At 40.6% G+C, this 26215-nt stretch overlaps 1 long non-coding RNA gene across 1 annotated transcript; it reads right to left on the bottom strand.

Annotated features, from left to right (window-relative positions):
• Positions 1-25593, bottom strand: LOC148125692 (uncharacterized). Its single transcript, XR_015743946.1, has 3 exons — positions 25577-25593; positions 24808-24878; positions 1-14 (listed from the first exon to the last, which is right to left on the bottom strand). It is a non-coding gene; the product is annotated as an uncharacterized LOC148125692 (long non-coding RNA).
• Positions 25594-26215: the final 622 nt, after the last annotated feature.

Raw genomic sequence — 26215 nt, 5'->3', positions numbered from 1 at the left:
GACAGATCCTGAAGCTGAAGCTCAAAATGCTTTGGCCACCAAATGAGAAGAGAGGACTCCTTGGAAAACACCCAGTTAGATAGTGTCATCAACATAACGAACATGACTTTGGGCAAACTCTGGGAGACAGTGGAGGACGACTGGGCCTGGCGTGCTGTGATCCACGGGGTCGCAAAGAATTGGACACGAATTAGCGACTGAATAACAACAACAAAAATTGAGGAAGTTGGATCGTACCCAGGCTCCATGCTTTGTTTCCCGTTTAGAGCATCTGCATTAAGCAGAGGAGAAACGTTAAATAAACAGCATTAAGCGTTTCTCCTTTCCCTCTCACTCCTAGGCACTTATTGAGGAATGCAAAAGTCCCTATCCTTCAGGGCAGCACTTCAGCAATAAACACATTATCCGTCTTCCATTTCTTGTTCATGATTGATGGTGCCCCATATTTTTGCTCTCTGCAACTTGGCCTGCTGTACATGCATCTGTTCTGGCACATCATGAAAAAAACAGGGAAGCTTCTATCTGTTGCTATGAGCAACCATGAAAGGCTGTGTAGCAATTCCTGTATCCTTTTCTTTGCTGTTGTATCTTCCGTATACTGTACATAGCCTACAGTCATCTCGGTGTCCTCTAAACCAAGGTGGGTGCTTGGCCTGTTGCTTTTGAACATGCTAGCTTCATGGGAAATTTAGCAGTGCCACAGAGGAAAGTCCCTGCAAGTGCAGGCAGGAAAGAGAAGATGGGTCTTCAAATCTCTTAGAAATTAGGGATTGCATGAGCCCAAGTTCTTCCACTAAGTCAGTTGAGATGGGATAGCTAGAATATTAAATATGAGTGATCTGGGTTTAAATCCCCAGGTCTTAGCTAATCATGATATCTCAGTCTAACTCTAACCTATCATAAACTGATATTTGTTACAGGATTAAAGAAAAGCGTAATCTACTGTATCGTAGAATAGAAATAGAAATGAAATTAGAATAGAATAGAATAGAATAGAATAGAATAGAATAGAATAGAATAGAATAGAATAACAGCATTGGAAGGGACCTTGGAGATCTTCTAGTCCAACCCCTTGTTTAGGCAGGAAACCCTTTACCATTTCAGACAAATGATTATCCAATCTCTTCTTAAAAATTTCCAGCGTTGGAGCATTCGCACCTTCTGGAGGCAAGTTGTTCCACTGATTCATTCTTCTCACTGTGAGGAAATTTCTCCTTAGTTCTAAGTTGCTTCTGTCCTTGATTAATTCCCACCCATTGCTTCTTGTCCTACCTATCTTACAGTCCTCAGAGGATAAAAGATGGTGAAGAAGCAACATGCAGACATTCGGCTGAATTTGCAAAAGTCAAATTTAAGTTGGCTATTTAATAACTTTTCTGGCTTTATTTGTGCAGCAAATTGAATGTTATAGTAATTAAACAGGATGGATTCATGTAAGATGCTAAGCCAGAAACAAGCAACACAGCACTATCTTGTGAAACATTGCAGTATAAAAACAGTAAATAAAAGAAGCAGACAGATTGGAGATTTTATGTATATCTGTGTATGTCTGAGGGGTGATGCCGCATATGAAGACGTCTCTGCAGAACCTGAACAAATCAGGGTAAAATTTGTGCTCGATCATGACGCGTACTTGAGAAGGTTTTTGTTTGGTTAATAAGTTGCAGGCATGTCCATCTCCATCCCACTATTGTTCAATCCACATTTTTGTCTACAAAATATTAAAACAATAAAAATAATAAAGGCGGGATACTAAATAAATAAAGGAACATATTTCTCCTATTCAAAACCTATCAAACCAAGATAATAACACAGGGAAGTAAAAAGAGTCACTTTCTCATGAGATAGGTGGCCATATAAATATTATGGGACAAATAAATGATATTTATTTCTGGATGAGAAAATTATTTCAGCCATCCATAAATGTGGGACTACTAATAGTTCTCAGGATAGCTTCAGCAAACTCTCCTCGAGCAATTTTCCTTATCAGTCAGTTGGTCCAGCTGTATTTACCAAGCGGCCCTGCCCAGTCACCTCTTAAATTTCCTAATACCTTAGAGTAGAGAAGGGAAATTAAGAATTTCTAGTTCTTTTGCTGTGTTACCTGGGACCATAACAAGAGGGGAAGGCAAAATACCATTCACTAATAGATGCTATCAAGATGTTGACTTCCTAGCAAGGAAATCTGGCCTTCCTAATAAGCTACTAGGAAGTCATTGCAGAGACTAAAGATTTCCCTCATGGCTAGTAGGAATTCAGTGAGAGGGTGCCAGGCAGACTGCCTATTAGAATTGCTACTTGCCTGTTGGTTTTGCATACAATGCCCAGATTTACAAAGCCATTGAGAGAGTTGGGGGCCATACCGGTTTAAATTAGTACTATTTCTAGTGCCAGCTTCGTACAGTTCAGTCTCCTTGTCCATCTATCCAAGAATGCGTGTCTCTGATCAAACAAGGAGCCATCTGCCAAAACCCATGTGTCGTGTATTCAGCTAGCCTCCTTGTACGCAAGAGGTAAATCTGTCCCCTTTTGAGGCTAAGTTTGGAAGGTTTTATGGGGAGAAAGCGGGGAATATATCAGATCATAGAACAGCTTTCCTTGATCTGGGTGCTCTCCAGAGGCAAGCCTTGTGCCAAGGGGAGGGTTTATATAGAGCAGATCAGGTGGAGAAACTGTCCTAAATCTCTTTTTTCCCTGTTATAATGACTGTGATTCTTGCTGCTGAAATCAAAACGAAATCTGTTTTGCCCGTTTTGGGGAAAGTTCCACTAAGCACCTGTCTGAACGAAATGCGAAGCCCTCTGAATCGAAGATTATAGGTATGTAGGGAATGCTCTGCAATATGCCATAGAAAACATGACAAACCTTTGCCCTTGGTGTATTTGTTTCTTCATCTTGAAAGCAGCCTCTTAAATGCATCAACTGCTTGGGATCTATCTCAGCTGACTGTATGAAGAAGCTTAAGGGAAGCAGAAAGTAAGAAATCTTCCTGGTGCAGGGAAAAAAAAATGGGAAACTTCATTAATATGACTCTTCGTTTAGCTGAATTTGGATCGCTGTGATGGAGAGTGATTCCGGATTGAGATCTTTTCCACCTAGAATTTATTTCTGGTAAGATTTTCATGGAGAATGTAGGTGGGTTTTTTTTCTCTACATCTTCTCACTCTCCAACCACAATGCACTGAGTCCTCCGTGGTCTTTCAGGGAGGAGGCCAAGCTGCAGAAGCAAACTGTCCAAGAAGGGGCCTCACAATAAAACATCATTTTGGAATGAATCATCTAAATGAGTCTCAGTTTCTCCTAAGTCCCAGCGATCAAACTTCAAAGAAATTGGGCCCCACAGTAGTAGAAATAAAGAATCCCTTGTTCCAAGATAAGCAGTTACATTTTTGAAGCCATCCTGTTATTATATTTGCTATTTCCATTTTATCCTGCGTCTCATCAGATTGTCTTTTGAGTGCCAAGGGAAAAGGTGGCTTATTGTATCTCAGAGATATTGGCGGGGTTTGGGGGGGGGAATACCTTAGAAAAGCTAGTAAAATGGAGCCAATATGAGGTAATTCATTAGAGCAGGAGTTGTGGAACCTGTGACCTCCCTGAAGTTGTTTAAATACAATCTGAGTATTTGAGAGAATAGTTAAAAGTGTGGGTGGATTCAGGATGCCCCTGTGTATAGTCAAAGCAGAATTTCCAAACCTGGACGGACCTCAAATGTGTGGACCTCAGCTCCCAGAGTTCTAAGAAACTCTGGATTAGGGTGAATTGAGCTAGCAATGATGGATTGCTTTTGTGGACTCATTTTCTGTGTCTTAGCTTAATCAACCTGAAAAATTGTTGTAGGAGTAAAATAGGACCAGGAACATAAATTCTGCATTGATCTTTGGTGAGAATGCAAGCCATAAATTTCTTGTGCCCCTTTCTCCTCAATTTTAAGCCCACATTGACAGACTATTGTACTAATAAAGGAGAATATTTGTAGCTCAGGATTGGAATGAGGGGTCCATGGAGCTCTCTGAGCTTTGTGGTTTTCTTGCAGATGTTGAATTCCCCAAAACAGGCAACTTCATCAGTGCTAGTCCAAACTCTGACACTGGTGATGTTACTTAGTTTGGGTAATGAAATGTCTGCAAGAAAACAATCAAATTCAGAGAGCACCAAGGACCTCTCAAAGCCAAACTGATTTTGTGAGGGATCATTCAGATACGTTATTATTTGCTATCTCAAGACTCTTTTTTTCTGCAATGTATTCACAATGCACATATATAACATGGCACTTTCGGATGCTGGAGCTATTATTGTATTATTATTGTTATCCTTGGGATGGTGACACGGTTCGGTGGGTGGAATTTTTTTCATTTGAGAACGGAGATTGGAATTTCATTTTAATGTGTGCCTTTGTGTATATAGAAAAATGACAGTAAAGGATATCTTATTTTATTACTACTTTATCCCCATTGTCCATGAAATAAAATTTTAAAAAATCATTTTATGAAAATATGTGCCTTTTTATAACAATTTCCTCTTCCCATAAACTATTTTAACACCTGTTTCATGTCGCATGCTAAGCCATGATGTGCTTTGCTTTTCGCTTAGTGTCATATGTGAAACTTGATAGTTGTTAAATATTCACCAAGCCATAGCTAACTAAACAATAGTTTAGGACAATGCTGTGTTTGCAAGAAAATTTACCTTCTGTTAGCTAAACCATGATTTAATCAAAGAATCCAGTTTCCTGGGCTTGAACAAAACATTAGATCAGGAGTCTTCAAACTTGACAGCTTTAAGACTTGAGGACTTCAACTCCCAGAATTCGTCCTCCAGTTATGTCAGCTCAGGTATTCTGGGAGTTGAAGTCCACAAGTCTTAAACTTGCCAAGTTTGAAGACCAGGTTTACATTAGACCATTAACTGCAGGCTAACTTTGCACAACATACCACTTTATAAAAAATGTTATTTTGTGGCCCAGCATCCCATGCAATACTGCCCAGATTTCAGATATGTTGGCTGTACAGTCCCAAAGGTGCTTTTTCAAAAGGCAACTGGACTTGCTTTGTTTTTCCTTGAAGACGTTCCGCTTCTCGTCCAAAAATTGCTTCAGTTTCTTCAGAATGGTGGAGAACGAAAGGATCTTTTTCCTTGCAGTCATCTGGTCATTAGCGCTCTCTCTGAGACTCCTTGAGGTCATTGGAGATTTATCTGTGCTGAAGAACTGAAGAAGCTTCTCAGATAAGAAGCAAAAGGTCTTCAAGAAAAAAACAAACAAAGAAAGTCCAGTTGCCTTTTGAAAAAGCGCCCTTGGGACAACCATGACTTGGATGACTGAGAATCTCCATAGAACTCTTAGAATAGTATCTGTTCAGCTCAGGGGGGAAGAACATTTTCTGTGTGTGCTAGACATACTGCTGCTTGAAAAATGAAGAAGGAATGTTTCTCCTTTAACATGCTTAAGGGGGAATCCCGGAAAACAGCATTTGTAGTGTTCTAAAAAAAATTTGTAATGCTGAAAAAACCCCTCTGCTTTCTCATCCATAACATTAACATCCTCTTCTATTAGTTCAGTGCCAGTTAGGCAAAATGAGGATTTATCTTTTCAGCAGGTGTGAGTGAAACAGCTATTTGTAATGCTACCCGTGCTCTTAGTCAGTGAGGTTGGCATAGACCTCAGCTGACTAATACAGATACAGTATGAATGTTGGATCCCTTTGTACATCCCAGTTTTATGGGTTATGGGCTGGAGATCGGCAGCCCTTTTTTGGTGGTTGTTGGATTTTATTTATTTTTTGCTCTCCCTCCCTTCTGAGTCAAGTACAATAATCTCATCTAATTTTCATCTATGTTTAGAGGATTGAATTTTTTTTTTTAAAAAAAAGAGATGGGTAGTGATACCTAATGCTTTGAGACCTACAAACTGATCGGACTTTTCCTGCTTTAGGCATTCCCTTCCCAGTATTTGGCAGTTTTCCAAAGTGAGCTTTTGAAGCATTGCTTAGGTATGGGTTTCTTCTCTCCCCCCCCCACCCCCCCTGCAATGTGTCAAGGAAAGTCAATCGAATATGAAATGAGAAACACGGGTTTCTGAGATTTTCTATTTGGTTCCTGCTACCACAGTTTGTTTGCGGGCTGGTGCAGAACTTACAGCCATGGTTTAAATTCTGCATTTAGTTGGGCCAGGCTGGATGGTGAAATGCCTGTAACAATTTCCTTGTTTTCCTCTTTGTTGTTGTTCATTAAAAGGAGCTGCTTTAAATGGTTTTGGAGGGCCGGGATAATGATGGATGGATAGATGCCAGAACCTTTGCTTGCAAAATCAAGGTTGAACTGAGCTTTGAGTAATCTATGAATTCAGCTTCTAGGGCCTTTCACTGATTTGGTTTAGTCTGTTATGTCGGAGTTCCCCAACTTTTCCGACTTTGTGGACCGGCGGGTGGAGGGGGGAGAGGGGAAGGTTCTGTGCAAGTAGCGTGCAAGTGTGAGCACACGGGCGCAGGTTGCGCAAGAGGGGATGCACACATGCTCACCCACGGCTGGGTTTCGAACTATTCTGAATGTTTGGCTCAGTTAAAGATGAGCAAATTGTGGCTAAGGCTTTCAGGAACTTCCTTATAGAAATTGAGATACAAGGTGTTCACTAGTAGTATTGTTTGATAACGGCTCTGTGTTGAATCGGTTATCTCTCACATAGAGGCTACAAGAATCTTTAATCTTTAATGCCAATTATTTCACTATTTCAGTTTCTCCCATTCTTGATTACTTTTGTTGACTTTAACAAAACACAGAAAGTGCAGGGTGGCATAACCAATTTATTTATTGCTTGCTTTCAGATTTATGTCTTGTTTTCCTTTGGTGATGTAAGATACCTTACATGGAATTAATTTCCCATCATTTCATTGCCATAGCAGCCGTCTTGTGAAGAAGAGAGAGAGAGGGGGGCTAAGAGGGGCGTAAGAGAGAGGGGCTGGGCCACAGTCATCCATTGAGCTCCCTGGTTGAATAAGGTGGTGTCTCTGGTGCAATTCTGGTAACGCAGCTACAACTTCTCTCTCTCTCTCTCATGTAATGCTTATAGTAAACTCATCCTCCATGAATTATAAACAGTGAAATTGCACGCACTCACTATGTTTAGGGCTACTACATCTGGATTGTAAACAGCCAATCATTAGATGGCAGTAAAGAGTTTTCTATATTTTTGTGCTGTCACCTAGGAAAATGGGTTAAGTCCAGAATCAGCTGAAATGGGTGAGCTTATAGATACATTAATGATATTCAACCTGCCACTCCTTATTTGCACAAGAGGAAACTTTAGAGTCAACTTTTCATGGATGTATATCTCCCCTGGAATCCCGTACTCATATTAGAACTTGTTTGCATTCTCCAACCAAAGTTTTCAGGTGATTTTTATCCTTTTTGAAGCAATCTAAGGAGAATTAGCTTCATTTCCGAAGGAGCATGCCCTTATCTTCAGTCTGTAACCGCAGTTGCTGTTTCTTCCGTTATCCAGTTGATGTTTTTTTTATAAACCAAGGAGAGTGTGATGGTTCAAGAAAAGCTAAAGAACTTTCATTCTGTATCTTAACAAACCCTGAAAGGAGCTAATTTTACCACGGTGCCATCAGTAGCTGATTGTACTCTCCAATTATTTTTCTCAGCACACACAAGAAAGGGTCTTGTTTCCCTTTTTTTGTGTGTGTGCATATAAGAGAGAATATTCTTGTCTTTCCGTTCTCCACCATAATCCTGCGTAGCGTTTCAAGTCAGGCCACTGTGAACTGGGTGTATTGATCATACTTACCTGCTGTGATTATTATGTTTTCCGGGTTTTTCGTAGGAATTTTTGCTTTTGCGGCTTTTATTTATATTTTTTTTTTATTCTTTCCGTTGTTTTTAATTGTCGTGAGCTACCCAGAATCACATAGGAGAGATGGGCAGCTATATAAATTGAATCATTAAACAAATACACAGGCTGTAGAATGAGATTGAATTGAACATGGTTTCTGGGCACGATACTTTTACAAATCAGCCACTTTTTTTTTTTCCTCTTTTCGTCTTTGCTTCCCCCGCTTTCTTTCATTTCTTTTTTCTTTCTCTTTTTTTTTTTTTTTTGGTCTATGGAATTTTCCTGGGCTTCGGGCAGTGCCAGGATCTTGCATTTGTCAGAAGCAACATTGCATGAGAGCCTGAACAGCTACTCATTGCAAAACATGTGCTGTGTGCTGCTGACTAATTTCCTTCGGTGTATAATTGAGGGATGACTCAAAGCTCAGTTTTGGCCACCTCCTTGCAGTGCTGAGCAAAGTTGAGCTTGGGTTGGAATTACCATCAAAGCGAGCAGGATACCTCCAGTCTGTCCCATTTACCGTGCACAGTAGGGTTTGGGGCAGAGAGGAAATTGTTCTCGGCAATTCTCCTTATGGCTGGGATGAGTCAGGGGATGTGCTTTTGGCGACCAGAGGGGCACGTGGCCACTTTTGTATGCTAATAGGAGGCGAGGTCTCTTGCTGGGAATTGACATTTCCCTCTGTTCTTGGTGAACGATTTCAGGACTCAGAGAGTTGAGTGTCTTGCTTGCTATGAATAGTACAGGAAACCGGTCTCATTTGGCAGGCAAGTTTTTTAGATTTTTTTTTTTAGTCACCTAAGAATGAAACTTTCCAAAAAGAAAAAAAATGAAAGTGCTGTAAGTCACACCTTATTTCTCTTGCCCTCTTCTTTCTGTGACCTTTTGAATCCTTTCCCTGCCTTCTTTCATCTCCCTCCTCCTCTCCTCTCTCCTCTCTCTGTCTCTCTCTCTGTCTTTCTCTGTCTGTCTTCCTTCTCTCTCTCTCAATCAACTTTGGAAGTCAGGACTACTCTAGGATAGAATATCTCAGCGTGCAGATGGACTACATAAGCTCCTTGGAGGCACAAAGAAATGGATAACAAGATAAAACATTCCTGTGCTCGTTCCCCATTGTTGGGTCATGTTGCCATGTTGGCTGGCAGAATCAATGGATTTGCTCAAGAAGACCAAGACTGAAACCTGGAACCATTGCTGTATGTGAGTGTTTTGAACCAGGTGGCTGATCGATTGTATGCTTTGCTATTTTTTTTCTCCTTTACTACCAGTAGATAACGTGTTTCTAAATTTATGTTTGCCTATTGATGCAAAGGACTGGGGCTGCAGTCCATTGGCAGAACACGCTTTTACCTTCACTATGTCTCAGATTTTATCCGTGTTGTCTCTAGTTAAAATGATTGGAGACAAGAGATTTATTTATGTTTTTTGCTGGTTGGAATACGTATGTGGCTACATGCACTTGCTGCCTGTCTAGTCTCCGCTGAATGACCGAAAGCAGGTTTCTGGTTTTCCATTATTTGATCCACTTGATGTTGTACATGAGTAACTTGCCTTGGTCTTGATCAGGCAGTGAGTCTCAGGATGGTGACATCTATCTCATTGCTGAATAACAGAGTTAGAAGGGACCTTGGAGGTCTTCTAGTCCAACCCCTTGCTCAGGTAGGAAACCCTGTGCCATTTCAGTAAATAGTTATCCAATCTCTTCTTAAAAACCTCCAGTGTTAGAGCACCAACAACTTCTGGAGGCAAGTCACTCAACTGATTAATTGTTTACATTGTCGGGAAATTTTTCCTTATTTCTAGGTTGGTTGTCTCCCTAATTAGTTTCCATCCATTGCTTTTTGTTCTAACTTCAGGTTCTTTGGAGAATAGGTTGACCCCACCCCTTCTTTATGGCAGCCTCTGAGATATTGGAACGCTACCATCATATCATACCTAGTCCTTCTTTCCATTAGACTATACAGTAGACATACCCAATTCCTACAACCTTTATTCATATGTTTTAACCTCCAGTCCCCTAATCATCTTCAATGCTCTTTTCTGCACTTTTCACACCTTGCTTTTCTGAAGTCCACCATGGGCCACGTTGCCTCTGGGAGATATGGCCCTAACACTGAAGCTTGCTTTTGGATCCATCATTTTCCCTCAGCCTTAGTATTCTAACTCTTCATTGGGAATTATAGTGTATGAAAGGAAAAAAATAAATAAATCCAGAATTTAGAGCACCTGGCAAATGAAAGAAATCTGAATGGAAATTCACGATATTTAGACTTTTGGAATCTACTGCCTTCCAGATCGGTTAGATACAAGTTCCCTCATCCACATTCATTTGGGAGTAAATAGGTAGTTTTAAGAAAATAAGAATGATTCTGCTTGCGAGTTTATATAGTTTTATTTTACATTCTGTAAGTTTTCAGGTTCTTTCTCTCTCTCTAACAGGAGAGAGATTTCTCTAGCATCTGTTCCTCTTGTGAGACTTCTTTGTTGCTTCCATTTAATTCAAAAGGATCCAGTCTCTACAACTTCGAGTCAAATTATTACATTATTAAAATGTACAGATGCAGGCATATATATATATTGGTCCACAAGAGGCAAGGATTATTGTACTAATCGTTCAAGGGAATACGGTTCTTGGATTGACTGGGAACAGAAAGGGTTTTCCTGTGTGAGTAGGTGTGGAATTGAGAACCTGTTATGAAACTGGATTCAAGGCAACTTCTTGCATCACAGATTGGCAAGAAAGGATAGGGACACAGTTTAAGCACAGCCTCATTATGTTACAGCCAGGAGTATGTGCTAAGTTCTGCAATTTGTACAGTACAAACAGTTCATGCTGGATTTATTATATATTTTTCTTTCCCACTCTGCTTCTGGGGAGAAAGATGGAGTACCTGTGCTTGGAAAAGGAGAGCATAGCAAGAAATATTTTCACTTAAAAAATGAAATGAAATGCCTCTTTTCTAACCTTTTTGTACCGATCCGGGTCTGGCATCAAAAGCAAATGCCTAGTTCTCAAGAGCTTGTTGGTCTTTTCACGACATCTGCTGAACTGCTATCACTAGGAAGGAGGTGGAAGAGGAAGATAAGACCCCCCAAAAATAAATAAATTAAAAAAATTGGGAGAATTGCTTTGGGTAAATTGCTGACACCTCGACTCAGAGAGCAGAATGAATTGGAAATGGACGCTTCATTGGCGTGTTTTTTTCCCTTCCCTTCCTTTCATTTGCCTGCAGCTGATTCAAGAGTCTTCCAGTAGCAGATGAAAGAAAGCTGCAGCGTTCCTGACTGCACATGGATTAGGATGCTTGGGATGATTTTAGCCACTACCTTGTTGAGGACTATATGAGATTTCGGTAGTTTGGTCCCAGTGGTAAGTTAAACGCGCTCTTCCTTTAACCCTTTATTTATAGTGGTTCTCAATCTTGGGGCTATGGACCGGTGGGGGGGTGGGATGTTGTCAGAGGGGGTCCGCAGAGGCTTGAAGAAACGTTATGGTTTAATGCTTGAGTTAAGTCTTGGTGGTCCGTAGCCAGGGACCGTGGGCCACAAAAGGTATTTAAAGGGGATCCCTGGTGAAGAAAAGGTTGAGAACCACTGCCTTATTGTATTATGTTTTTAACATGTTTCGCTTATCTAGGCCATTTTATTACTAATCCCATTTTAGACCTAAAGAACTGAGGGTGTGTAAGATCACTGCCCAATTGACCATTCCTCCTCCTTAGCCAAGTTGGAGGACGGATACTCCAAGCCCAGGTTGGGGAAAAATAAGCACTAGTTCAGAAACCCCTTAAATCATTCTTAATTCACCTTATCCCATGATTTGCCTTTAGGCTGATTGTGCCTTTTTTCATTCCATCTAGAATAGGAAATTGTTTCTTGTATATCTCTTGGAACCATTATAGTGCGATACGATTGTGAATGTTTACTGTCCTTTGTAAATAAAAATAGTATAACTGTCTAATTCACGAAAGACAACTCTGGGCAACGTACAGTCCTCATAGATTATTACTGCCATCATAACCCCGTCTGTATCTTCATTCCTGTACCGCATATGGACTAGGGGCGTGATGCTAAGAGATGGTGACTAGTTGAAGACCAGCTGGCGAGTTCAGGGCAAAGATAAGGTTTGCATTTGAAGAACAACACACTTATTTACTTTGTGATAATTGATATTATAGTTTCATTCTCAGAATTTCCAGGGAGAAAGAGACAAAGCCAAATTATTTATTTGGATTTCATATTTCTTAACTGCCTGTCTCCTTGGAGAGGGACTCTGTGCGTTGTCCACATGAATTATCTGAATTCTTGTAAGGCATTTTAATTTGCTTGTGGTTTGTATCGTACCTTCTGGCCTGCATCAGCTTGTATCACAGAAAACAATCTTGCTTGAGACCTGCCCCACTCTCTGTAATTTACTTATTGTTCCATGTGATGGTGGACATTTTAAGATGTGTTGCCTAGCCTCTCTAATTGCTTCAGAAAAGAAATGGACCAAAATTCTTTGCCAAAATCCTCCCGTCGCAGTTTTGTGATCCCAGAAGAGTCTTTGGCAGTGGCCTACCTTACCCAGTCAAATATTTGTGGGAATAAGTGGCCAAATATTTCAATTGGCATTTCGATTGACATTAAATATTTGGCAATCTTAAGAATTTTTGGGGTGGGGGGAATTTGAGAATTCACAGGTGATTCATTTGGAAGAAGACAGATGGTTAGCTGGTTTGCAGTGAAGTTTAGTCATGGATTGTGTATGATAGCTGGCATTCTGACAGTTAATTGTATGCAATCAGGGATATTTGATCAAAGAGAGATGAGAATACCCCTGGCATATATTGGGGGGGGGGGGGGATACTAATACAAAATGATTCAATGGGAACATGACTCTTATCAGAAAACACCCTTTTACTAGAAGACAAACTGGTGAAGTTACTCCCTATCATTTCATACTTATACATGGACTCACCCCAGACACACAACCTAGATGTTTCTTATATCTCCCTCTATTTTGTGTGTGTATTGTTGTTGTTGTGAGGACTTGGGCATGATTCCAAACAAAACTGGGGTCTGCAGCCTCCCAACTTGTTCCAGAAGTGACTACCCAGGTGTGGAATGCTTGTACATATGAATAAAGATCAATCTGGAAGGAAATGCTTTGGTTTTTACTAGAAAGTTTCCTATTTACTTTTAGTCAAGGAATCATTAAAACAGAATCTCCAAATTATAAAATCAAGTAGAGCTGGAATGTCTACCAGATTCCCAGGGGATATCTTTGGAAATTTTGGTGCTCCTGAGTACTGTTTTGATTGGACATTTCTACTTCTAAATTACAATGAAATGGGGTCCATATGTAGAGCACATTGTACATTGTTCAATGAGCAAGGCACGTTGTTGCATTTGTGTGTCTGTAGTTTGCTAAGCCTGCTAGTATTATTTTTATTTATTAAGCAAACTTACTTGGCTGCCCATATACCAGAAGGAACTCTGGACAGTGAACAAAAAAGAAATCTCAATACAGTGAAAAGACCATTTGAACCATTCCACTCCTCTTTCAAAAGTAAGAAGAAAGAGGTTACAGTTATGCGATGTGTTTAATCAAGTCAAGTGGAAGATCATATTCACACAAGATGCTGAGCTTTATTAATTTTAACTATGGTTAGAGGTAGGAGTTGTTGTTTTTTAGCTTGTTTGTGCGAACATCCCATTTAGTTTGTGGTTAGATACACTACATAAATTAAGAACATGGTTTCATTTTGGAATTGGGTTATGTATATTATGTGAATGCAGCCAATGTGTGTGAATCTTTTGGATTATTATGAATCTCAGTAATATGATTTTTTACATCTATGCTATGCTACTGTTTCACATTGTTGGGTTGGTTTTATTCCTTTTTGCCACGATTGTTAAGCAAATCATCGCAGTTGTTAAGTGAATCACATGGTCGTTAAGTGAATCCACACACCCCCTTATTGGCTTTGCTTGTTGGAAATTGGCTGGGAAGGTAACCAATGGTGATCACTTGACCCCGGGATAGTACAGCTGTCCGAAATACATGCCAGTTTGGCATATGTCTGAATTTTGGTCATGTGACCACAGGGATTCTCCAATGGTTGTATGTGTGAAAATCGGTGGGGTTACTTTTTTCAGTGCCGTTGTAACTTTGAATGGCCACTGAACGAATGGTTGCAAGTTGAGGACGACCTATATCAATTTGAAGCTAACTTCAGCAGCAAAATCGAGTGGCTTAGGAAATTCCAAATAGATTTGGAAATCATTCTTTGCAGTTCCACTTGTCCTGAAATCCAAAGCGAAAACCACACCCAGCTTTCCTTTTCATCCTCCCACATCCCGGGATAATGGCTGCTTCCAGAAGAGTGTAACCATGTCTGATGATAAATATCACACACAGCTAGCTATTTTTGCCGCTGTTTTTTTTTTTTAAGTTGTCAAATTCCTCTCTCTCTCACTGCAATTTGAAGCTGGCTTATTAAGGAGATGAGTCCAATTACAGACATGTTTATTCAGAAATAGCCCATTGAGCTCATTAAGACTTATTCCCAGATCACTCTCTAGAGGAATGCAATCTTTTCTATGGAACTTACCAGGGTTTAATTTTAAGCAGACTTCCTCAAGATTCCAGTATGAGCGCTCTCCGTATGTGGCAAAGAAGGCTAATCCTATTATGTCCTGAGGAGTCAAGTCTTAATCCCATCACCCTGGAGCTGGAGGTCTTTCGTCTTGTAGACGGGCTGGCCCAAGTCTTTCTTAAAGTGCACCAAAGTATCTGCTGAAGGGAGGGAGCTGGAGCCCCGAGTTTCTGTCTCCCTTAACATTTCTATTTCTCTTTTAGGGAAAATATGACATTCTGCCTTTTTTTTTAAAAAAAAAATTTCCTGAAATATTTCATTCTTCTAGGAGAGGGGTGGGTGCTAACTTTCTACACACACCTGCCCCAAAGGTGCTTTTCCAAAACGCAACAGGACTTCCTTGTTTTTTTCTGAGAAACTTCTTCAGAACTTACCACCTTTAAAAAAACTCTTATCAGAACTGGAGAAGTTTCTCAGATGAGAAGCGAAACGTTTTCAAGGAAACATTTCAAGAAAGACCTGTTGCCTAATGGAAAAGCACCTCTGGGACCACTGTGACCTGGATGACGGAGAATTTCCATAGACTTTGACAAGCATGCAGTTCAGGTAGTGAAGCCTGTCAGTTCTGTCTCGAATTGAACCCGGGACCATTTCATACAAAGTAGCTGCTTGCCCCGCTGAGCTTTGGATGACTTTTTGATTGCCTGAAGTTTACAATAAGCAGTCACAGAGGCATTAGCCCGAGGATGTTTCCTGTACAGGTAGTCCTCGACTTAGGACCCAAATTGAGCCCCACATTTCTGTTGCTAAACAAGACAGTTAAGTGAATTTTGCCCCATTTTACGAACATTGTTGCTGTAGTTGTTAAGTGAATCCCTGCGGCTGTTAAGTATAACATGGTTGTTAAGTGAATCTGCCTTCCCCATTGGCTTGTAGAAGATCTCAAAAGGGGATCACATGATCCCAAGACACTGCAACCTTCATAAATAGGAGCCAGTTGCCACGGATCCAAATTTTGATCACGTGACCATGGGGATGCAGCAATGGTTGTAAGTGTGAAAAAATGGTCATAAATCACTTCTTTTCGATGCCATTAAATTGTCACTAAACAAATGGTTATAAGTCGAGAACTACCTGTAGAAGACTGGTAGAGTCTTTATAGCATTAATACTAGACGAAATAAGCCATTCATAAGATTAACTGGGAGATATTTTATCAACAAAACTTACCAATAAACTACATAAAGTCCTCAAACGTACCTGCCACGTTTTAGTTTTCGAAAGACATGGGAGAATATAGAGTCACTTTATGGCGGTGCTTGTGGGGGTGGGTACACTCCAAATGAAAAAGGGGGGGAGGGTGGAGATATATATACGTTGCTCGAATCCATCAAAGGAAAAAGTGAGGATGGAGAAACAGGATCTGTTTTTACCTGGGACTTTTTGTTTTCCCCTTAAATCTTCCAGTCCAGCTGCTTCGTCAATTCCAAGAGAAATGCGGTTTGCTCTTATCTTAGGGAACAGAGGGAGTGCTCCAGTTTTACAGCTTTGTGATTTGTAACTGTCAGATTTTTGCAAACAACAAATAATCTGGCATCAGATTTCTCCCAGCTGAGACCAGTGGGTTGTTGAGAAAAGCCAAAGTTGGACCACATCAAAGAAAAAAGGCAACTCTATCTGCAGCTAATTGCTACCCATCCACCTGCATGGCGGGGGAGAAACAGCACTGGGGATTGATTTACTGCAGCGGCTTTATAGTATTAATTCTTCTCAGCAAATGAGAGCTAACCATGATCGTTCTGGATTTGCTGGATTTGGCACACAAAATCTCATTAAAGGGGAAATATTGTTTTCTGTCAATGCGTTCCCACCAAAGAACAGATATGAATCTGATCTCATCCCTCTTAAGTCAGGTGTGGTCTGGGTTCTTGCAATAGACTCAACATTAGAGAAACATTGACGTAATGTAATTTCTGGGTTCATACATTGAATCATGAGCTTTGTCACCCCATTCCCATCATGAATTCCAAAAGCTGGATTTTTTCCATACATTAAACCATTGAAAAACCCTAGTTATTAAAAAAAAAAACCAATAAAACTTTACATGTGTATGCAAAATATGCAAAATTTGATTAAAATTAATCACAAAGAGATTTTTTAAAAACTTTTTTCTTGGTCTTTTACAAACCCTAGTGGCCTTGTCCCTTGGGTTGGTTGATGTCAGTCAGGAAAATGAGTTAGCATGTATGAATCTTGAGCTTTAGCGTAGCCTTTTTAAAAGAAGAAACCAATACAGCTGCTATAATAAAATAAAATATATGATAAAATAAAATACTATTTCCCGCCTGTTTTGGATACAAATTCTATAAGTCCCAGGCAGCAGCTGCAAAGAGCTTATCTAGAAGAATATCAGATTGGGAAGAGGTTTGTTGATTTATTATTTATTTAATTTACGTGCCGCCCAACTCCCTGATAAGGCGACTCTGGGAGGCTTACAAACCGTGAAAATAAAAAAATGTAAAAAACTATGCAAATAAAAAAAATAGAACCAATGAGACGGACATGGGTATGAGAATTTCTTACCCCACGAACCACCTCCAGTAGTGAGCAATCCTCTCAGCAAAACCAAATTTTGATATTCTTCCGGGAAGGCCAAAATGATGGGAATAGTTTTCACCTCCAGCTGGGGGCCACAATGGAAAAGGTTCTTCTCCTTGAATCTGCCTCTTGGGATTCCTAAGCAAATGGGGGACGGGCAGGCTTTTCCGCCAGAGCAAGTGGGGTTGGTCAGTTCCATTAGTCTCCTCAGATACCCTGGACCTATGTCACATAGGGCTTTTAAGGTAACAAGTCTTTCGTAAGCTGCTTAGAGCAGAGGTCTCATTCTCGCGGCCCGCGGGCCAATGGCGGCCCGCAGGACGATATCCTGTGGCCCCCACCGTGATATGAAAGTATAATATTAGTGTATAATATAAATATAAAGTATAATATAAAGTATAATATTATGCGGCCCAGCCTCACCCAGACTCTGCCTCCAGCGTCCCCCAGGTAAATTGTGTTTGAGGCCCCTGGCTTAGAGTCACTTGGTTGAGTTGGACTGCTATAAGAATTGAATTGAGTTGAATTGAATAAATAACCAACCAACCCCTTGAATTGGACCAGGAAGCAAACTGGTAACCAATGCAGTTCATGCAAGAGTGGGGTTTATATGTCTCATCCTAGGGCCCCCCCAGAATTGTGCACAATGCTTCATTCTGCACCAGCTGTAGTAATCGCATAGCACTTAGACTTATACACTGCTTCATAGTGCTTTACAGCCTTTCCTATGTGGTTTACAGAGTCAGCATATTACCCCGCAACCCCCCAACAATCTGGGTCCTCATTTTACTGAGTCAGCCTTGAGCCCGTCAGGATCAAAGGAATCGAACTCCCTGACCGTATGAACAGAGTTAGCCTGCAATACTGCATTCTAACCACGGTGCCACTGTGGTTCTTCTAACAGGTTGTACTACGATAATGATTCTGACAATCTTAGGTCAGTAATGTAGTTTTTCCCAAATTCCAGGCAAACTCAGACGGTAGCCCTTTGAGATCTGTGCTATTCAGTATGAAAGCTGTGTCTTATCAGGTTATCAGGTCGTTGAGCTCATAGAAGTTGGGGGCTGGAAGCAAGTGGCAAAGCATGCGTTGTTATCACAAAAATTTCAACTTACAGTAGGTGTTTGTGTCGGATAATGAGGTGCAAGAATATGAAGATGAAGTTTGCCTCCTGACATTTCATGTTTGTCATTTTTGATCTGTGGCATAAAAACTTAAGCATAAGACATTCAGGAGTGTCTAGTTCAAAATGGCTGGTGTGACTGGGTGAGTGAAGCCCCGCCTCTTTTGACATGTGCACGGTGCATGCGACACATTTCAAAAGAAGGTACGGCTTTGGTCTGGTTGCGCCTGTCCTTTTTGAAGCCATTGACCCTCATTGCAACTGTCTCTAGAGATAGACATGCCATTGGCCTCTGCCTAAAACCAATTCTTTCTCCAAGCTCAATTCTTAGTCTCTTGAGAAAGAAACTAAGAGAATGGGGGACAGAGTGACAAGAATTTCAGCAGTTGAACTCTTCCCTTTTCAAACCTACTAGCTTATCCCGCCAGTACCTTAACAGAGATGTTCTTAGTTTACTTTTAACGACAAGGAAGCAATTATTTTCACTGATAACAGGGGAATTGCAGGTAACTGTTTACAAAACAGATTCCTGAGTTCTTATCAGCTTGTGAGCCATTTCATTAGGAGTGTCCAACTTTGACAACTTTAAGACTTATGGGCTCCAGCTCTCAGAATTCCTCAACCAGCCATGCATTATGTCTCCGTAGCCTACCTGGATTTTCTTAAGTCCGAGAGTGCCACAACCAGCAGGGAGGAAGGATGTGTATGATTAAATAACAGAGGACAAGCATAAAATGTGTTCTGTTTGAGTTCAACCCCAATGTTCCATCTTCCCCACTGTTTAAGTCTTCATCTCGACGTAACTGGACCTTCATCAGGCTTTTTAAAGGATTGTACCCCTTAGCGTTTTCCCAGATGATGCTGATGTAGAAGTGATAGAACTTAGATTTTTCTCCAATTATTATTAGCATATTAATGTTTTTACAGAACTTTCCCCAGACTGCTAAGTAAGGATTACCGTGCACCTCTCTCTAGTCTATCAACCTGAAATACACAATTAGGGGAGCTGCAAGAAATCACAAAAAAACTTTGTCCAAGGTGCTGATATCAACAAGGGCTTTGGAAAATAGATTTGGATGAACTCAGGCCTTATGCTCACTTCTTCAGGTGGAATAGGGGAAAAAGTCAACCAAGTGCTGGGGAATTGCTGTTGATTGAGCAATATGGGGCAATAAAAAAGTATTCATAACCAAAGCTACTACCAGCCCTCTTTCTTTCTGTAAACATGCCATCACAAGCTTCTGCTAGAGAACATGATAAATCTTGTTGCCAAAATACCATGCGAGAGAAGAATGCATTAGATTGGAGGGAAGGTATGTTTGGTTTTTGTGAATTCACCAAAACAATACGTGGGGGCGGATATGTATATGTGTGTGCATTCCAGTACAGGCAAGCGCATCTGGTTTATGTGTGTAACATCTGCATTCTTGCCATTGAAGTGCATTTTACCCTTGCCCAATTTCTTTTGAGGCTTCTTATTTGGCAAAGGAGAAGGTTCTATCAGCACTGATACCTTTAGGAAGTGTAAAATTCCTTGGCCTGTTGTCATGGGTCTTGGATTCTCCACCATCATTTGTTCTGCTGCACATGCAAAGCATGTGATGCGACACCTGGAAAAATACAGCATACTTCACTTAATCCTCCAGGGAAGGACTGAAGGCAAACGAGATCCAGGCAGAAGAAAAATATCATGGCTTCAAAATCTAACAGACTGGTTTGGACAAAACTCAGCAGCATGTGCGGCTGTTGATAAAAATAGGATTGCCAACGTCCAACGATAGATAAGGAAGAAGAAGAGGAAGAGGAAGTAGAGGAGGAGGAGGAGAATGCCGACTTGCAAAGCATCTATATATTTATTTATTGAATTGATATAGTTACCCATCGCAGAGCCCTTGGCGCTCTCTGAGCTTGGTTGTTTCCTTGCAAACATTTCATTACCTAAATCAGGTAACATCATTAGAACACCTGCTTTACATCGATGCTGGCTGCGGAATTCTGAGCGTTGAAGTCCACCCATCCTAAAGATGCCAAGTTTGAGAGACTCTGGTGTAGACAGTCATCTGTTGTTGCTCAGAACAAATTGGAGATCAGCTAAGATAGAGGCAGTCATCCAACTTTGATTCCATCGTTTCTGATATTCCATAAAGGTATTTAATTAATCAGTAACAAGGCCCGGAAAGTGGTATATTAGAGAAGTAGAGGCAGGAGGCTGAAAGATAAATTGTCAGTGGTGGCATTTCCTACTTAAGGCCAAACTGCAGGCATGTGCCTTGCCAAGATATTTATTGATAGGTGGAGGAAACAACCCTTTTGATGTCTGGATGTAGGAAGGATGAATAGGAGCATCAGTAAAAATATGCAGGAACATAGGAAGGCCTGATGAGATTAGCCTTCCTTTTAAACTTCATTATTTCACCCAGACTATTAGCAAGAGAAGATTCAATGCAGTGTGCTTGGCTTCCTCTTCCTGGAAATGTTCCATTTTGGGGGTTTTCCTTTCCTCTGTCCAAGCATTACGCACGCAAGATTTGTCTTTCCATTTTGTTCATGTTCTAGACATTTATACCCTGCTGATATTTTGAGCCCAGCAGATTAGATGCACTGCCACATTGGCCTCCAAGGTTGTGTCTCATTTAATGTGGTAACCCAATGGGGGACAATGAAGTGTTAAGGAGGTAGTATGAATGAGGCTTCAACATTTATAGTGTGACAATTCAGAGGACTAACGTCTATGGAGATTCTCAGTCATCCAGGTCATGGTTGTGCCAAAGGTGCTTTTGCAACTAGACTTTCTTGGGTTGTTGTTTTTTTCCTCGGAAACATTTTGTGTCTCATCCAAGAAGTTTCTTAAGTTCTGAACTGAAGAAGCTTCTTGGAGGAGACGTGAAATGTTTTGATTTCAAATGTTTTCAAGGAAAAAAACCCAAGTCTAGTTGCCTTTTGAAAAAGCACCTTTGGGACAATTCACAGGACCATGTGTTCTCTAAATGAAAAGGTAAAGGAAAGGTCATGAAATGTTTTGGTTTTCGTATACCGGTTCGAATTTTGGAATGCTCGTATTGATTAGCCAAAACAACAATGCCCATGTCCAATACTGGAAAATTTGAGAGTGCTAGAATTGCTTGAAAAGAGCAAGAAGCCAACTATAGGAAGCGATCCTAATCATAGATGCTAAAGAAAAGTATGGCAGGAAGCAATCTTAGGCGTTAGTGTACTTGAGCCGCTACAGGCCAAACGCTCTTATGCTGTGGCCTACACAGCGCAGCCAGCATGAACTGGGCTCCTAACAGTCTGCCAGATCTTTGGGTTTCACCTAAAGGGTACCTGTGCTCCCGAAGATCTGTCAGGACTTATTTTTCCCAACTGAGTTAGCAAATATATTACAGATCAGAGTGAGCGTTCTATAACAGCCCTGGATAATGCTGTGCAGTGGTATTAGATTAGATTTGAGATCAAGCTTGAAGGAGAAGTTGGGTTTGTACAATAAACCAAATCGATTACAGATCTTGCTGTTCCATCTCTACAACATGAGCGCTTTGCTGAGTTTGGAAACTTGGTTATTTTATTTTGTGGATTAGCCATTTGTGAGAATCCCGCCTGTCTGGTTAGTTCATTGGCTAATATGAACCCAGAAAATTTGATTAGTTCCATTGTTCAGGTTAGGCATGCTTAGGTGAAAACATCCATTAGCATTTTGGAAAATAGGTGATACTAAGGAAAAATGATTCATTCATTATGATGGATCATTGATTGAGTAATATAAGGGAATTTAATTTATGCATAAAAATCTCTGTGCAACATTATTTAGATGTATCATGTGACCTGATTCACATGTTGCAGTAAGTAATGGTTTGTTCGATCATGCTTTGTTGAATAAGCCGCAATTAACTTGTACTCATAGGTGCACAGAGCTCGCCTCACAATCAGGAGGCTGTGAGTTCAATCCTAGGTAGAGGCAGATATTTCTCTCTCTGGGTCCAATGAGACTATATCTGCTGAAAAAAACAAAAAACCTCCGCATTAGCAACAGGAAGGGCATCCAGCCAGTAAACACTCAGCTCCATTTAGTTGCCCAGACTCCACCCCACGAGGGATTATGGGGTTATTAAAAGAGGAGGATTATGATATGGTGCACAAAGTTCACAGAATAAAAGAGGCCAGACTACCCTCCCAGTGTGTAGGCCTCAGTTCCCAGAATTCTTAGTCTCAGCTGTGTTGAAGGGGGAATTCTGGGAGTAGCAATCCACTTTTTAAAAAAGTTTTATTTGTTATATTAGTATATATAAAAAATCCATTTCAATCAAACCGTGTGTTGTTTGGGTACAATTATTTTTAGGCAATCATAATCAAGGTGTTTACAATAACATATCTCACAATAAATACTCTAGTAACGGTCGTATTTTGTTTGTCCATTTTAACAAATTTTCAATTTAACATTTATCCTTTTTATGTCCCTTACTTTCTAACTTCTGTTTTTATTGTCTAGCCATCGATAAAATGAGTCCCATGTCAAAAAGTATTTAGTTTCTTCTTTGTCCTTAATACTAAGCATTAGTCTGTCCATTTCTGTACATTCTAATATTTTTTTAATTACCTTCTCATCTGCCAGGATCTCCTCACACCTCCATTGTTGAGCATGTACAATTCTAGCTGCAGCTAATACATGTAAAATGCAACCACCGGTCTCTATCATATTTTTCTGGTAGAATCTACTTCTGAAAGACACCTCCCCACGGAGAAAGTCTGCAATTGAACCTAAACCAATCACAATATAAATTTGCATCTGGACTCAAAGATAGTTACACAGAGGTGAAAGAAAAAGGCTGTTTTCCGATTCTGTGTTTCCAGGCATGCAACTGATCAACTCCTGTTTGTAGCAATTGGTTGTTCCACGCAAGGCATATGGAAGCTCACACGAAACCCATCAGGGAGCCATGCGAGGCCTTCCAGAGCTTTTGGGCAGGAAAGATAGAAGCAGTGACCTCTTTTTTTAAGGAGCAGCTGGTTACAAGACCCAGGAACTGAATTGGAAATGTTGAAGAATTAAGCTGCACACAATACTGAATAGAGAAGCGGAGAGGGAAGTATGTGTGTTTCGGGTGCGTGAGCAAGCGATTATGTGAGTGGGAGGTTAATTAAGTTGGCAAGTAGAGGAGAAGCAGACACTTGGTTGAACAGTTGGCGAACATGAATTCAGAAATGGGCCAGCTTCATTAGCAACCATCCTGGTTCCCTCACAAAGTGATACAGGGGGAAGAATTGGGAGGAACTGGAAGCCATTTTTGTGGGGGGGCTGCCTGGGTGCAACCACCAGGCCTCCCTCCCTCCAGCAGGGACAGGGAAGGGACTGTGGAAGGAGGGAGGAGGGTTAAGCTTACACTCCCTGTAACCCGTGTTCCTCATGAAAAGTACAACCTGAAAGGAGTATTACATTAAAAAAAAAAAAAGAACTAGGTGTGGCTGTTACCTGTACAATAAACCTAACGGCTGGTTTGTCCCCAAGAGGCATCCAGAATTACACTTAAATCTGGCGCCTTTTAATTCCATGGTATCTGTTTGGATGCCTTTGTTCATTCTTCATTTTAAATTAGTTTTCATCCACCATGCTCATTTGTTTCAGACACATCCTAACCCAAGGGAACTATCCAGCAGTGAGACATGATGACATGATGCATTTATTCCTGGTAAAGTATCACCAATTGAAATGTGAAAATATTTCAGCCCATAAGATAGAATTAATTACTGCCTCCCCCTTTTTTTAAAAAAAAAAAAAGACTAAAGCTTAGCATGTAGCTGTAGTTTAGCTGAAAAATTGTTTACAGGGTCCAATTGGGCCGTGGACATCTTTCCTCAAGAAAAAAAAGCTATTGGTGTCAAAGCAGAAATAACAGTTGATTGAGTCTGGGAAATAAAGTGACAAGTTGTGTGGTTGAGGGAGAGAGATATATTATATTCACACAGCACTTTATAGGATTGAGACAATTTACTGGCCTATAAAATATTCTTAAAAGAGTTGGGTTTCCACAATAGATACAGGTGAAACTTGAAAAATTAGAATATCGTGCAAAAGTTCATTTATTTCAGTAATTCCAATTAAAAGGTGAACCTAATATATGACATAAGACTCGTTACATGCAAAGCAAGATAGTTCAAGCCGTGATGTGTCATAATTGTGATGATTATGGCTTACAGCTCATGAAAACCCCAAATCCACAATCTCAGAAAATTAGAATATTGTGAAAAGGTTCAATATTCTAGGCTCAAAGTGTCCCTCTCTAATCAGCTAATTAAGCCATAACACCTGCAAAGGGTTTCTGAGCCTTTAAATGGTCTCTCAGTCTGGGTAAGTAGGAATCACAATCATGGAAAGACTGCTGACCTGACAGTTGTGCAGAAAACCATCATTGACACCCTCCATAAGGAGGGAAAGCCTCAAAAGGTAATTGCAAAAGAAGTTGGATGTTCCCAGTGTGCTGTATCAAAGCACATTAATAGAAAGTTATGTGGAAGGAAAAGTGTGGAAGAAAAAGGTGCACAAGCAGCAGGGATGACCGCAGCCTGGAGAGGATTGTCAGGAAAAGGCCATTCAAAAGTGTTGGGGACTTTCACAAGGAGTGGACTGAGGCTGGAGTCAGTGCATCAAGAGCCACCACACACAGATGGATCCTGGACATGGGCTTCAAATGTCGTATTCCTCTTGTTAAGCCGCTCCTGAACAACAAACAACGTCAGAAGCGTCTTACCTGGGCTAAAGAAAAACAGAACTGGTCTGTTGCTCAGTGGTCCAAAGTCCTCTTTTCAGATGAGAGCAACTTTTGCATCTCATTTGGGAACCAAGGACCCAGAGTCTGGGGGAAGAATGGAGAGGCACACACTGCAAGAGGCTTGAAGTCTAGTGTGAAGTTTCCAGAGTCTGTGTTGATTTGGGGAGCCATGTCATCTGCTGGTGTTGGTCCACTGTGCTTCATTAAGTCCAGGGTCAACACAGCCATCTACCAGGAGATTTTGGAGCACTTCATGCTTCCTTCCACAGACAAGCTTTATGGGGATGCTGACTTCATTTTCCAGCAGGACTTGGCACCTGCCCACACTGCCAAAAGCACCAAAACCTGGTTCAATGACCGTGGGATTACTGTGCTTGATTGGCCAGCAAACTTGCATGACCTGAACCCTATAGAGAATCTATGGCGCATTGCCAAGAGAAAGATGAGAGAGATGAGATCAAACAATGCAGAAGAGCTGAAGGCCGCTATTGAAGCATCCTGGTCTTCCATAACACCTCAGCAGTGCCACAGGCTGATAGCTTCCATGCCACGCCGCATTGAGGCAGTCATTGCTGCAAAAGGGGCCCAAACCAAGTCCTGAGTACATATGCTTATACTTTTCAGAAGTCCGATATTGTTCTATGTACAATCCTTGTTTTATTGATTGCATGTAATACTCTAATTTTCTGAGATTGTGGTTTTGGGGTTTTCATGAGCTGTAAGCCATAATCATCTCAATTATGACATATCATGGCTTGAACTATCTTGCTTTGCATGTAATGAGTCTTATCTCATATATTAGTTTCACTTTTTAAGTTGCATTACTGAAATAAATGAACTTTTGCACGATATTCTAATTGTTTGAGTTTCACCTGTAGATTAAAAAACTAACAAGGATTAAGATCTCCAGGTTTAGAAAGTTGGACAAATGGAGCCACTGAGTTTTTAAACTAACTTGCGTAAGCACAGCCATAAAGAGAGGGAGGAAAAAAGAGAGAATTGCCAAGAGTTTCTTGCAAGAGGGAAAACAAATAAAAAATAGTTGTATAAATCATATGGTTTGTTATTGGGCATTAAATAATATTGTAGGAGTATTTGAGCGATGGAGTTTATCCCTTTTTTGCAGCTGGGTTTTTCATTCTTAGAAAGTCAGAGATTGTATATCTTTTTCAGTGGCTTCTATTCTAAATTGCCCAGGTTGAACAAAAGTTCAAAAGGACAAAAGGACTGTGAGGATGAGAAGAAAACACATTTATTTTTCTTTATTTTGCACCTGTTTCCTGTCTTCCTTGGGAATCCTAGAACTCACTCTGGGG

This window comes from Pseudonaja textilis, chromosome 5 (assembly GCF_049901715.1).
Source record: "Pseudonaja textilis isolate UNSWEBS1 chromosome 5, rPseTex1.2, whole genome shotgun sequence".
In the NCBI taxonomy this organism is placed as follows: Eukaryota; Metazoa; Chordata; class Lepidosauria; order Squamata; family Elapidae; genus Pseudonaja; species Pseudonaja textilis.
Note: the sequence above shows the minus strand (reverse complement) of the source record. Positions and strands in the feature narration are given on the sequence as shown.